The sequence below is a fragment of the Rana temporaria genome, chromosome 3, assembly GCF_905171775.1.
Source record: "Rana temporaria chromosome 3, aRanTem1.1, whole genome shotgun sequence".
Classification (NCBI taxonomy): domain Eukaryota; kingdom Metazoa; phylum Chordata; class Amphibia; order Anura; family Ranidae; genus Rana; species Rana temporaria.
Window position 1 is genome coordinate 173,078,936 of NC_053491.1, and position 12,550 is coordinate 173,091,485.

At 42.7% G+C, this 12,550-nt stretch overlaps 1 protein-coding gene across 1 annotated transcript in view; it reads left to right on the forward strand.

Moving 5' to 3' along the window:
* Positions 1 to 12,550, forward strand: part of IMMP2L (inner mitochondrial membrane peptidase subunit 2) — a 1,177,970-nt gene that overhangs the window by 609,332 nt on the left and 556,088 nt on the right. The window lies entirely within an intron of this gene.

Sequence of the window (12,550 nt, forward strand, 5' to 3'; positions counted from 1 at the left end):
TCAAAGAACAGGAGTTTGGGGGTTCTCTACATCATATCACTTTACATAAAGGAATGCATTTGGATTCTAAGGGAGTGGGTTTTCAGCATCTTAGGGCGGGAGCCCATATACAAATAACAACGAATGTCAAGCACGTAGCATTTGAAAATACTGTATGCAAGTAGCATTAACTTGTGAGAGGCAATTTCAGTTTAAATGCATTAAAAGTGTATGTCCCTTTTGAGATAGTCCACAACTGTTACATAAAGGCACCATTAGTCATCCCAAACAGCATCGTAGTAATCACTAGAGCCAGATTCAAATACAGTACTTAATAAGGCTATATATGAACTGGGTATTTGTACAGTAACAAATGTGATGTAGTAATGGTACTTATCTGTTTGCAGCGATGAGTGTTTTCCAGTAAGCAGGTATCGCAGCAGCCTTGGGATTCTGCAGTGCAGGGTCTCCTGGTGGGGGATATCTTAGGGTGTTCCCAGCCACAGCAGTTAGATGGGCAGCGTGGAAATAGGCAGTAGATAACCAAGCGATAGCATGGATCCAGGTGGCGCTGCTACTCAGTTCAGGGGATATACCAGTAGCTTGTATGTTTAAAAGTAGCCAAGCTGGCTACGGCCGACAATAATAGGACCCTGTTTAAATGGCAGCTGACGGGTGCATGGAGCAAACAGCGGTGATCCGCGGTGCACTTCCACATTCCAGGCTGGAACGCATGAGGCGCCGGGTGATGATGTCATCGCGCGTTCGCCGTATGTGTTCCAGCATGGAACGCAATACGGCAAGAGAAGCACCGGTTACAATAGTCGATTCCAAAGTTTTGATAAACAACAATTTAAAAAATAAATAAAAAATTACTAATGTTTTAGTTAAAATACAAATGACGCTCTAGTACTTCTTGTGCCATGGGGTAAAAAAGACAAAATATTACAACTTTTGCTATTGGTTCTATGTTTTGCCTCTAGTAACATTTGCCCATTTTAGCGACATATTACTATGATTTATAAGACAAAGAGGCTTTTTGGATAGCATTGCCATGTTTAGGTTAGTAGATTTAGTGTGTCTGTTGATTTTGCGCCCCTATTCTTCCAATTAGAGAATTTAAAAATTGTTCTTTTACCTCTTTCCCTAATCTTTGCATTCATATGCCAGTATAAATGTGTAGTAATTGTATGTTTTCTTAAAACAATTACTGTGTACCCTTGCTGGAAAACTACATTTCATTTGATATGCTGTTACATATACTTACGTAATATGGCTACGTTTTGTTGGCATTCTTCGTTTCCTATGTAAAACATTGTACTTTTCAGAAATTTGAATACAAACTTGAAATGTAAAAAAAAAAATGTCAGTACTTATATTAACAGATTGTCCACTTGGGATAAATGTTTAATTTAAATTCCAGGCCTCTAAAAGGGATGATTCTGTCAACAGGTGTGTTTAGCCTATTTAAATATTTAGTCTACCTAAAAATAAGGTTTCAGTTCACTAAACAGTAGTACATCTGCTAAGTTTCACAACTTTTTTTTTTCAGCCAGGTGACTGTTATGTTTGGCTCATGTTGGTGCTCATTACACAGTGGTTGTTGTAGATAATTATTGGTATAGCCTACTGTATTGGTCTACTTAATTAAAGCGGTTGTATACCCACATTTTTTTTGTTACACCTGAAAAGTAAAAGCCATAATGAGCTAGTATGCACCGCATACTAGCTCATTATGAAATACTTACCTTAAAACAAGGTGTAGGGAACTTACCTGGTCCACGCCGAGCGAGATGTCATCTTGCTCCGGCGTGTCTTCCGGGTATCGCCGCTCCAGCGCTGTTATTGGCTGGAGCGGCGATGTCGTCAATCCCGCGCATGCACAGGGGAGATTTCATTCCGGCAAGGGTCGGCGGCGGCCGGCCCTTTAGCCGAGGATCCCCCCTGTGCATGCGCCGCTGCAATCAGCGGCGCATTGCAAGGGGAATATGTCCTAAACCGTACAGGTTTAGGAGATATTGGCCCATATTCTCTCTAAAAATCCGCGGGCTGCGCTTAAGGCACTTACACTCCGCTGTCCCAACTTACAGGAGCAAGTGTTGTATTCCCCAAACACTTGCTCCATAAGTTGGGACGGCGGAGTGTAAATGCCCCGGTGTAGCCTGGCGGATCTCCAAGGGGGCGGCTTGTATTCAAATTAAGCTCGCCCCCGATTCTAATGAACTGCGCATGCGCCGGGCTTCAAAAAGCCCAGTGCGCATGCTCCAGTTCTCGGCGGAAAACGTCAATGACGCCGACGTGTGCGTCATTGACGTAAAGTCGTATTCAAGAACGACTTACGGAAACGACGTACCCGACGAAAAAACCCGACGCGGACCCGACGCCATCCGTAACATGGCCTACGTGGGACTTGCGGAAATGTACTCCTCATAATAGCAGGACTAAATTTCCGCTTACGCAAACGACGTTAGCGACGGATACGCGACGCGAACTCGTTCGGGAATCGGCGTAGAAGGATCATTTGCATACGCAAATGAGTCCTTCACGTAAATGCCATCTAGCGGCGGCCAGGGGGATCACATTTAAGATCCGCCAGTGTAAGTGACTTACAGATGGCGGATCTTAAGTGTATCTATGTGAAAATGATTCTAAGAATCAGTTGCATAGATACACTGGCCAAAAAAGGGAGTTACGATGGAGTATCCTGAGATACTCCTTCGTAACTTCTATGAGAATATGGCCCATTCTTTATACCTACAGGTAAGCCTTATTATAGGCTTACCTGTAGGTAAAAGTCAAAAAGTGGGGTTTACAACCACTTTAAACAACAACAGTAAGCCTAAAAATATTGCTGATGCATCACAGATAGGTGTTTGATCTCTTGTCTTAGCAGAGCAAATAACTTGATGATTTGCCCTCTTTGCCAACTCTCCAATCTTTCTCCACTTTTGCTCAAATACGTTTTCCTGTTGCTGTTCCCCATCTTTCTTTCTGCACATCATTGTCCTAATGTTGGTACCCCGATCTCCCTTTGCTTATAACAACCTATTGTTGGCCTCCATTGATCCTCCTCTAGCAGACCATTACCTTCCTGCTGCTCCCCATCTACCCCTCCTCATGCAGATCTCTATCCTGCTGCTGCTTATCATCTCTTCTAATCATGCAAATCATGTCTATGCTGCTGGTCACCATCTCTCCTCCTCCTGCTGATTGCAACCTACTGATGGTCCCCATCTTTCACTACCCTGATGCTGATCCCCATATCTCCTTCTGTAGATCACTACCCTGATGCTGATCCCCATATCTCCTTCTGTAGATCACTACCCTGATGCTGATCCCCATATGTCCTTCTGTAGATCACTACCCTGATGCTGGTCCCCATATCTCCTTTTGTAGATCACTACCTCCTTCAGTAGATCACTACCCTGATGCTGGTCCCCATATCTCCTTTTGTAGATCACTACCTCCTTCTGTAGATCACTACCCTGATGCTGGTCCCGAGCTCTCCTTCTGTAGATCACTACCCTGATGCTGGTCCCGAGCTCTCCTTCTGTAGATCACTACCCTGATGCTGGTCCCCATCACTACCCTAAAGCTGGTCCCCATATCTTCTGTAGGTCGCTACCCTGATGCTGGTCCCTATTTCTGGTCTCTTCTCCCATTGTTGCATTAATTAACCAGGTTTTTAACCGCACGTTAAGATTAATATGTTGCATTATGCCAACAAGAAATAACTTTGTTGAAAAGAGGTATATCTCTTATTACGTAAATATCGATTGCCTCTGCAGATTTGCTCTAAAAGAGACACTCCTTTAAACCCAATGTTTTTATGCCCTATGTTTCCTGAGGGTGGGGCCTAATCTTGATTTGGGGCGAAGCTGAGGCATTCCCTTTAACACTATTGTTACCTTAGGCACTTTTAAGCCTGGTCATGCCCACTTTTTAATCAATATTCAAGAGAACAATTATTTTAAAATGTGTCAATTTAATTAACACTTAAGCTATGCAACAGTAGAGATAATTTTCTTGTCTTTTATGCATTGTATCAATCAAAGAGAATCCATCATATTTTAAACATCTTTTTTTTTTATAATTAGATAGTAATTTTTTATATTCATCATTTTCAGCAGTGTAATGACCCAGAACTAATGGAACTTAAGCATTGACACTTAAAATGAATTAAAATATGTCATTTTATTTTGAATATATAATCTATGGGTATCACATATGCAATGTGTTACAACATATATAGTAGTAATAGAGAGACAAGGATAATTTTTTATTAAATAAACTCTAATCAGAAAGACTGAATTTATGTTTTTACTTTTTTTTTGTAAATAAATGTCTATAAAATTCTCTCAACACACTGTGTTACATTTTTCCGATCATCCTCTGCCACAAATAATGTTTCAGGCATTATAGTAACAAGCACTGTGGCCCAGATTCTCGTAGATGGGCATAAAACTCGGCGGGCGTAACGTATCTGATTTACTTTACGCCACCGCAAGTTTTACAGGCAAGTGCTTTATTCACAAAGAACTTGCCTGTAAAGTTGCGGCGGCGTAGCTTAAATCACCCGGCGCAAGCCCGCCTAATTAAAATTAGCCGGGTAGGGGGCGTGGAGCATTTTAATTAAGCGCGTTCCCGCGCCGAACGTACTGCGCATGCGCCGTCCGGAAAATATCCAAGGGTGCATTGCTCCAAATGATGTCGCAAGGATGTCATTGGTTTCGACGTGAACGTAAATGGCGTCCAGCCCCATTCACGGACGACTTACGCAAACGACGTAAATTTTAAAATTTTGACGCAGGAACGACGCCCATACTTAACATTGGTTGCCCCTCATATAGCAGGGGCAACTTTACGCTGCGCAAACCTAACGTAAACATCGTAACTTCACTGCGTCGACCGCGCATACGTTCGGGAATTCGCGTATCTAGCTAATTTGCATACTCGACGGGGAAAACGACGGAAGGGAACACCTAGTGGCAAAAAAAAATGCATTTAAGATCCGACAGCGTAAGAGCCTTATGCCGCGTACACACCATCACTTTCTGCGATGTAAAACTGCGACGTTTTCTGTGATTGAAAAAAACGACATTTTTGAAACTTCAATTTGAACATCGACGTAGCATACACACCATCACTTTTTCCCAACGCTCTAGCAAAGCGCAGTTCCATCAATCACGCACAACGTCACTATAAAGGGTCGTTTCCATGCGGAAGACGGCCTCTTTTGCTGATATCGTGTTGCTGCGTGTTAGTAAAAGTTTGGTGAGAGACGATTCGTGATTTTCAGGGTTTGTGCTTTAAATTTCGTTTTCTGTCGTACAGTTTGTGTATTTGTCGTCTGATCTGTGATACAGTGCTTGTAATAAGGACGTATTGGCATTAAGTTTTTGTGTGCACGGTGCTGTTTAGCAGGTCGTTCTTCAGAGGCCATTCTGTACTTCAGGGCGTAATTTTTAGTCTGATCTGATTTGACGACCGTTTTCTAGCGGGTACGAACTCGTCGCCGAGATCGTGCTGTGCTTGTTGTTAGGATGTGTGCTGCATCCCGGCGACGGTCCATGAACAGGGTGAGGAGGAGGTTGTGGACCAAGAACTGGTTGCTATGCAGGGACCAGTTCTCTCATATGCCTCTGCTGCGGGAGATCCGAGAAAATAACCCTGATGATTTCAGGAATTTTCTTAGGATGTCTGACCCCGTATTTCAGCAGCTTTTGGCTTCGGTGTCGCCATATATCACCAGGCAGGACACCATTATGCGGGAAGCCATCACTGCTGAGCAGAGGCTAGTTGCTACGTTGCGCTACCTTGCAACAGGGAGAAGTCTGCAGGACTTGAAGTTCTTGACGGGCATCTCCCCCAGGCTCTGGGCCTCATAATCCCGGAGACCATCATTCAGGTTCTTCAGGAGGACTATGTTAAGGTAAGTGGTGTTCTTTCAATGGCCAAACTATGCCCAAAAACACTCCCTCATTAACCTGTTTATAATATGCTGAGAATGTTCACTTTGTCTCCATGTATGCTGTTCTTCCCAATTTTTAAAGCCCTACATGTTTATTTTAGTTAGCCAACCTGTCCAGCATTCTGTTTTGTGTCCAAACCCACCTAGCCTAGTCCCTATATCCCCGTTTATATGTGCCCTCCATTGTAGTGCTGCATTTTGTGTGTCCCTATATCCCCGTTTATTTGTGGCCTCCATTGTAGTGCTGCATTTTGTGTGTCCCTATATCCCCGTTTATTTGTGGCCTCCATTGTAGTGCTGCATTTTGTGTGTCCCTATATCCCCGTTTATTTTTGGCCTCCATTGTAGTGCTGCATTTTGTGTGTCCCTATATCCCCGTTTATTTTTGGCCTCCATTGTAGTGCTGCATTTTGTGTGTCCCTATATCCCCGTTTATTTGTGGCCTCCATTGTAGTGCTGCATTTTGTGTGTCCCTATATCCCCGTTTATTTGTGGCCTCCATTGTCCAAACCCCCCCCCCCAGATTGTTGGACTACATATTCATAATTTTTAGTGAACTATTTTTTGTAAAGTATTTTTTGGGGTGGTTTGTCAGGTCACAAACTCATCTTGAGCCCCCCTCCCCCTTTTGTTTTTTTGGAACATCAGAAGGGGTGATTAATATGCTTAGTGATCCCATATTATTTTGTAATCTTAAACTTTATTTTTTATTTTTGGGGGATCCCTTGAAATTGTAGTGATATTCTGTTCACAATGTTTGTTTGAATGGATTTTTTCTTATCTTTCTATCCAGTTCCCCACCACGCCACAGGAATGGCAGACTGTGGCAGCGGACTTCTCCCAGCTTTGGAACTTTCCGAACTGCGGAGGAGCCATTGATGGCAAGCACGTCCGCATCGTGCCCCCACCCCATTGTGGATCCCATTTTTACAACTACAAGGGGTTCCACAGCGTTGTTTTGATGGCGGTGGTGTCTGCCAACTATGATTTCATGTACGTGGATGTTGGGAAAAATGGCCGGATGTCGGACGGCGGTGTCTTTGCGGAGACGGAGTTGGCCCAACGGCTTCAGTCGGAGGACCTTGCCTTGCCACCTGCGGAGGAGAACGAAGAGGGTCTGCCCTTCGTGTTTATTGCAGATGAGGCTTTTGCTTTGGGTCCCCACCTCATGAGGCCATTTCCCCAACGCACCCTCACCCCTGAGAGGAGGGTCTTTAATTATCGGCTGGCCAGGGCAAGACGTGTGGTAGAGAATGCCTTTGGAATCATGGCCAGCCGATTCAGATTGTTTTTAACAGCAATCAACCTTGCGGAATATAAATGGAATCACATCATCTTATGTTGTTGCATTCTACACAATTATTTAAGAAGACATTCGCACAATTACCTAACGGTATTGCCTGATGAGGCAGATCTTGTGGCTCCGGAGCCAGGACATGAGGCTAGCCATAGAGGCTTGGCCCCCCAAACCGCACGTGCAGTGCGTCAATCCTATGTGGATTATTTTATGGGGAGGGGGGCCATTGCAATGCCCGATCTTCAGTAAAAAATAAAATATTCATTTTTCTGGATTAAACAGTGTAATTATTTATAGTATAATTGGTTTTTCTTATTTTGGGTATTGTTTACTTTTCCTAGGTTCTCATCCAGCCATGTGTTTGGGATGTACTAAATTCCCATCAGTGTCAATCTTATTAACTCTACAAATATACCTGAGTAATTTAATGAGTCAGCATTGATACAAATAACTAGCCACACATTTTTTTAGAGTACAAATATCTTTATTTTTTAGCAAGAATTCTTACAAAATATAATCAGTTTTTGTATATATTTTTTTTTTTAAATTAGGACAAAATAGAATTTTTTTATTTTTTTTATTTTTTACATTATGAGAAAATATAATCTTTTTTTTTAATTTATGACAAAATAGAATCACTTTTATTTATTTTTTGTTTTTTTTTTATTTGGTAAAATAGAATCACTTTTATTTTTTTTTACATATAAAATATTGTTTTGTTTTTAAAAGAAATAAAAGGACCCCAACAAATTAAACCCTCCCCAAAACATTTATCAAATTTTTAAGCTGGCGTTCTAGCGTTTTCGCTTTGCGGCGAATTTCCCGGCAGGCCAGACGGATGTCCTCGACTTGGACCCTGCAGGACAATACCTCTGCGATGAGGAGCTGGGCACTATAGGTGTCAAGTCCCTCACCAGCCCGATTTCTTCCTGAAATGTGGGACCAAAACATGTGTTAAAATAATGTAGGCCTACATCTATATTACCTGAAACTGTGGTATATGTTACTTTACCGGATGTAAAACATTAGAGCGGCCTGAAAGGAAATAAAAATATTTTTTGGAAAAGAAAAGATGGCAATATTGGTGTTTTGCAAAAGCATTCAAAGAAGATAGACCAGTATTTAATCCATTTACAAAGTAATTCATAATCTTGGTCCAATTGGTGTAGTTTTCTATATGGAAACTAACCAAGTATCCACTGGATCTGCTCAGCCCTGTGTGACACCCAACATAGGTTGTGATTGTGACAAACAATTGTGCTACTGAGTCCACATGTGCAATAAAAAACTGCTGCGCAAACGCTCCTTTTTCTGTATATAAAGGTCTTTATTTGTAAAACAATATAATCAGAAACACATTCACATCAAAACCACAATTGATGACACCTTAAACCCCAAAAATATAACAAATTTCATGTTTGTGGGTCGAATAATTGGTCCTAGGAGTCGTCGTTCATTCGCCCCAAATTCCTAAAATTACGCTTTTTTGGTATGATACAGTGATTCAACTCCCCTTTGCACATGCAAAATAGGCATGATGCCATTTCTCACTAATATGGTATTTTATTATTGAAAGTCAGCGAATGAACGACGACTACGACGACAGAATCATGCGGCCACAATCATAATAACAATTCTGGTCAACCTGCAAAAAAAAAAACACATGGCACAAAGAACACACCCAAATAATTAATACACATGGAAAAAACGTACTTCTTCTTCGAATCACCCTATTTATTTTTGCTAGTTGGTGGGGTTCTCTCTTCAAATCTGACCACCTTTTGCGCAGGTGCTCTCTGCTCCTGCGTTTTCCAAACTTCCGCTGGAGCCTCCGGATAACCTTCTCCATTATTGTGGCCTTAACTTTGTTTGGATGCATGTAGGGGCCATGCTTGGCATCATAGTCCTCCCTTCTCAAAATGGTGACCATCTCCACCATTTCATTGAATGACATGTTGGAGGCTCTGCACCTGAATCTGTGGCGTGGTTGGGCCTGGCCTGCCTCCTGGCTTGAGCTGGAATTGTCATCCATGTTGTCCATCATTTTTCCCTCACCAAACGACAGAGAAGGGGCGTGGAAAGGACGATTCCGAACGTCAGGGGCGGGGTGTCGTGCGGAGCGTCACGCGTGCGTAGTGTAAAAAGGGATCGGACGTGTTTGTAAACGGCATGCATAGTCTGTTGAAGAAGGCGGAAGTCACGATCTTTGCTAACGACGATACGTAAGTTAATTTTTGCGACTTTATTATAGTGAAGAGGGAATGAGTTTGTGGGCTAGATATGGTAATAAAGCTAGTGGCTTTACTGACATTATGTTTTGCATTATATGTTTCATGCACAGAAAGAATGGATCCCTTCAAGGAAGCGGAGTTCATGACTGAATTTATTCAGAAATGGAAGGAACATCCTGTTCTGTGGCAAACCAAAAATACCATCAATAAAAACAAAGATGCCAGGGAAAAAGCAAAAGAGAGCATGCTGGAATTTGTGAAAACAAGGGTCCCCAACGCAACAAAAGACACAGTCAAGAGCAAAATAAATTCCATCAGGGGCACCTACAGGGCCCAACGGGTCCAAGTCCTGGCCTCAATGAGGTCTGGGGTTGCAGCTGACTCCATCTACAAACCTACCCTGTGGTACTACAGTCAGCTGCAGTTCCTGGACGACCACATAGAGACCAGGCCATCCCTGTCTACCCTTCCCCCAAGAGGTAGCTCCCAGCTTCCCAGCAGCCAGTCTTCTCTGCAGACAAGAGCAGGCAAGCTCGGAGGAAGAGCAAGAGTTCCTGGAGGACCCCAATTGTGACCCATGGAGCATGGTATGTGTTTTTTGTATGAATTGTATGACAAGTCTAATAATAATGTTAAATTTATGTTACTAGTGTTCGAAATTCAAAGGGAATCTCAAAATTTTGAGGATAAGATCAATAGTCAGTAGTGGCAAAACAGGATGGGTACAAAATTTCACAATTATTAATGTTTCGGAAGGAGTGGGTGTCATTTTCGGAGAGGCCAGTAGGGGGGGGGGGGGTAACGCAATACACCTGCAAGGGGTCCCAGATGTCAAACAGCCTTTTTGTGTAAAATCTAGTTGACACGAAATTGACTACATTTTTGGGGGAAAAGGCCACTTATTTCCTAAATTAGGCCTGCAACAACCCCCACAATTCCAGGGGGACCATGTCTGAAGGTGTGTAAGGGGCCACATAATTGGGGATGGCGACCCTGTGTGTAATATATATTGACATTCAATTTGCATCTCTCATGATTTTTAAAATGTGTGTGATTAATGACAAACAAAAATTAACTATGTTACTTTTTTGATACACAGGCAGAGCAAAGCCAGGAAGAGCCAGGGCCCACAGGGAGCCAGGGGGAGCCAGGGCCCACAGGTAGCCAGGAGGAGCCAGGGCCAACTGCAAGGCAGGAGGTGGCAGAACCCACTGGGAGCCAGGAGGTGGCAGGCCCCAGTGGGACCCAGGAGGCACGCCGGCGGGATACCATCTCCCGGATCCCTCCACTCCGCACTCCCGCAAAAAGGGTCAGGAGTCTGCGACAAATGGAGGAGGAGACCCAGGCCCTGCTTCGGCAAGCTACTGCAGCCATCCGAGAGCCACCCAGTGAAGTAGAGGGGTTCGCAGCGCTCATTGCAGCCAAGCTCCACAATCTGGAGCAGAGCCAGCGTGTGCGCTGCGAACTCCTCATCTTCAAAGCCATAAGCATGGCATCCCTGGGGCAGCTCGATGACGACACCGACATTGTGCGGATTGCTCCTCTTGTCCTTGCTGCTCCTCCTGCTCCTGCTCCTCCTCTTCATGAGGCTGCTCTGGCTCCTGGCACTTCATCTCCTCCAGGAACCCAGCCCCCAAGGACTCGGGCTACAGGGAAGGCTGCAGGGAAGGCTGCTGGGAAGAGAAAGCCCAAAAAATAACACGGTGCCCCTGATGGAATTTTATGTTGACTCACAGGCTGAATTGGTGGCTTTGGGGACCCTTGTTTTCATCAAAGTTCTAGCACGCTCTCAAGTGCTGCCTTCCTTGGCATCTTTGTTTTTATTAAGTTGTGTTTTTGGGTTGTCACCATTTTAATTATTAATTTTTGGGCAGATTAAATGCACTTTTGAGTTATCATCCAAATTTGACCATGTGTATTTTTTGTAGATTTGAGAGATCATTAGTGAGTGGGCAGACCCATTTCAGAAAAGTTTTTGGAAACATTAACAAGGTAAAAAAACATGCTTGTGGGTAACTTAAAAAAAAAAATATGTTGTTGCAGCCACTTCACACACTCCCAAATCAACCCAAAATAGAGATTTTCCCAAACATTGATGACAAAAAAAAAATAAAAAAAAAAATAAGGTTGGCCAATATATATATTTAAAATTTGGAAGATGGAAGATACAACTAAATAACACAACACAAACATAAACATTATATAACAAGAAAGAATCAAGTTAAAAGCTTGTCCTAACTATGTAACAAGATCAGCCGCAACAAACGTCCATTTTTGTGTAGCATTTAAAAGCAGGGGTTAAAGAAGCACTTTCTTTTCTTCTATATAAGCTGAAAACTACCTAACGAATGTGCTTATTCCATTCTGAACAGTCGTTTTACCTGAATGAGCGCTGCCGTCTCCTAACTTGCTTCTGAGCATGCGCGTGCTTAAAACGACGTTTTTACGTACACACGGTCAATGTTTAGGACACAAAAAGCGACGTTGGGCAAAAACGACACATAAAATTGAAGCATGCTTGAATTTTTTTTGGTCGTTTTTCAGAAGACATAAAATGACGTTTTTGCCCACACACGGTCAATTAAATTGACGTTTTTCAAAACGTCGTTTTTTTACATCGCAGAAAGTGATGGTGTGTACGTGGCATTACGCCTGTCGGATCTAATGGATATATATGCATTCTAAGAATCAGTCTCATAGATACGACGGCCCAGATTAGGACTTACGACGGCGTACATGGCGTTGCGCCGTCGTAAGCCCTTTGAGAATCTGGGCCTGTTTGTATAATTTTTAACCCTTTTACTTAAACCAGTGTTTTGAGGATAAAGGGTAAGATTCTTTAATAATATTACTTGAAGGAAGCAAAATGCTTGGCATTAACCTCCCTGGCGGTATGATTCTTTCAGAAAAAACATGCTGAAAGCGGTACCATTATTTGCAAGGAAATTTGGCGTTTTATATTGTAGGTCTGTCATTTTTAGAAATAACTCACTTAAATCTGACCAAACAAGATTCTAATAGGCATCCCGGGTATGACATTTTTTTAAAAACAAAATTATAAATTATAATATA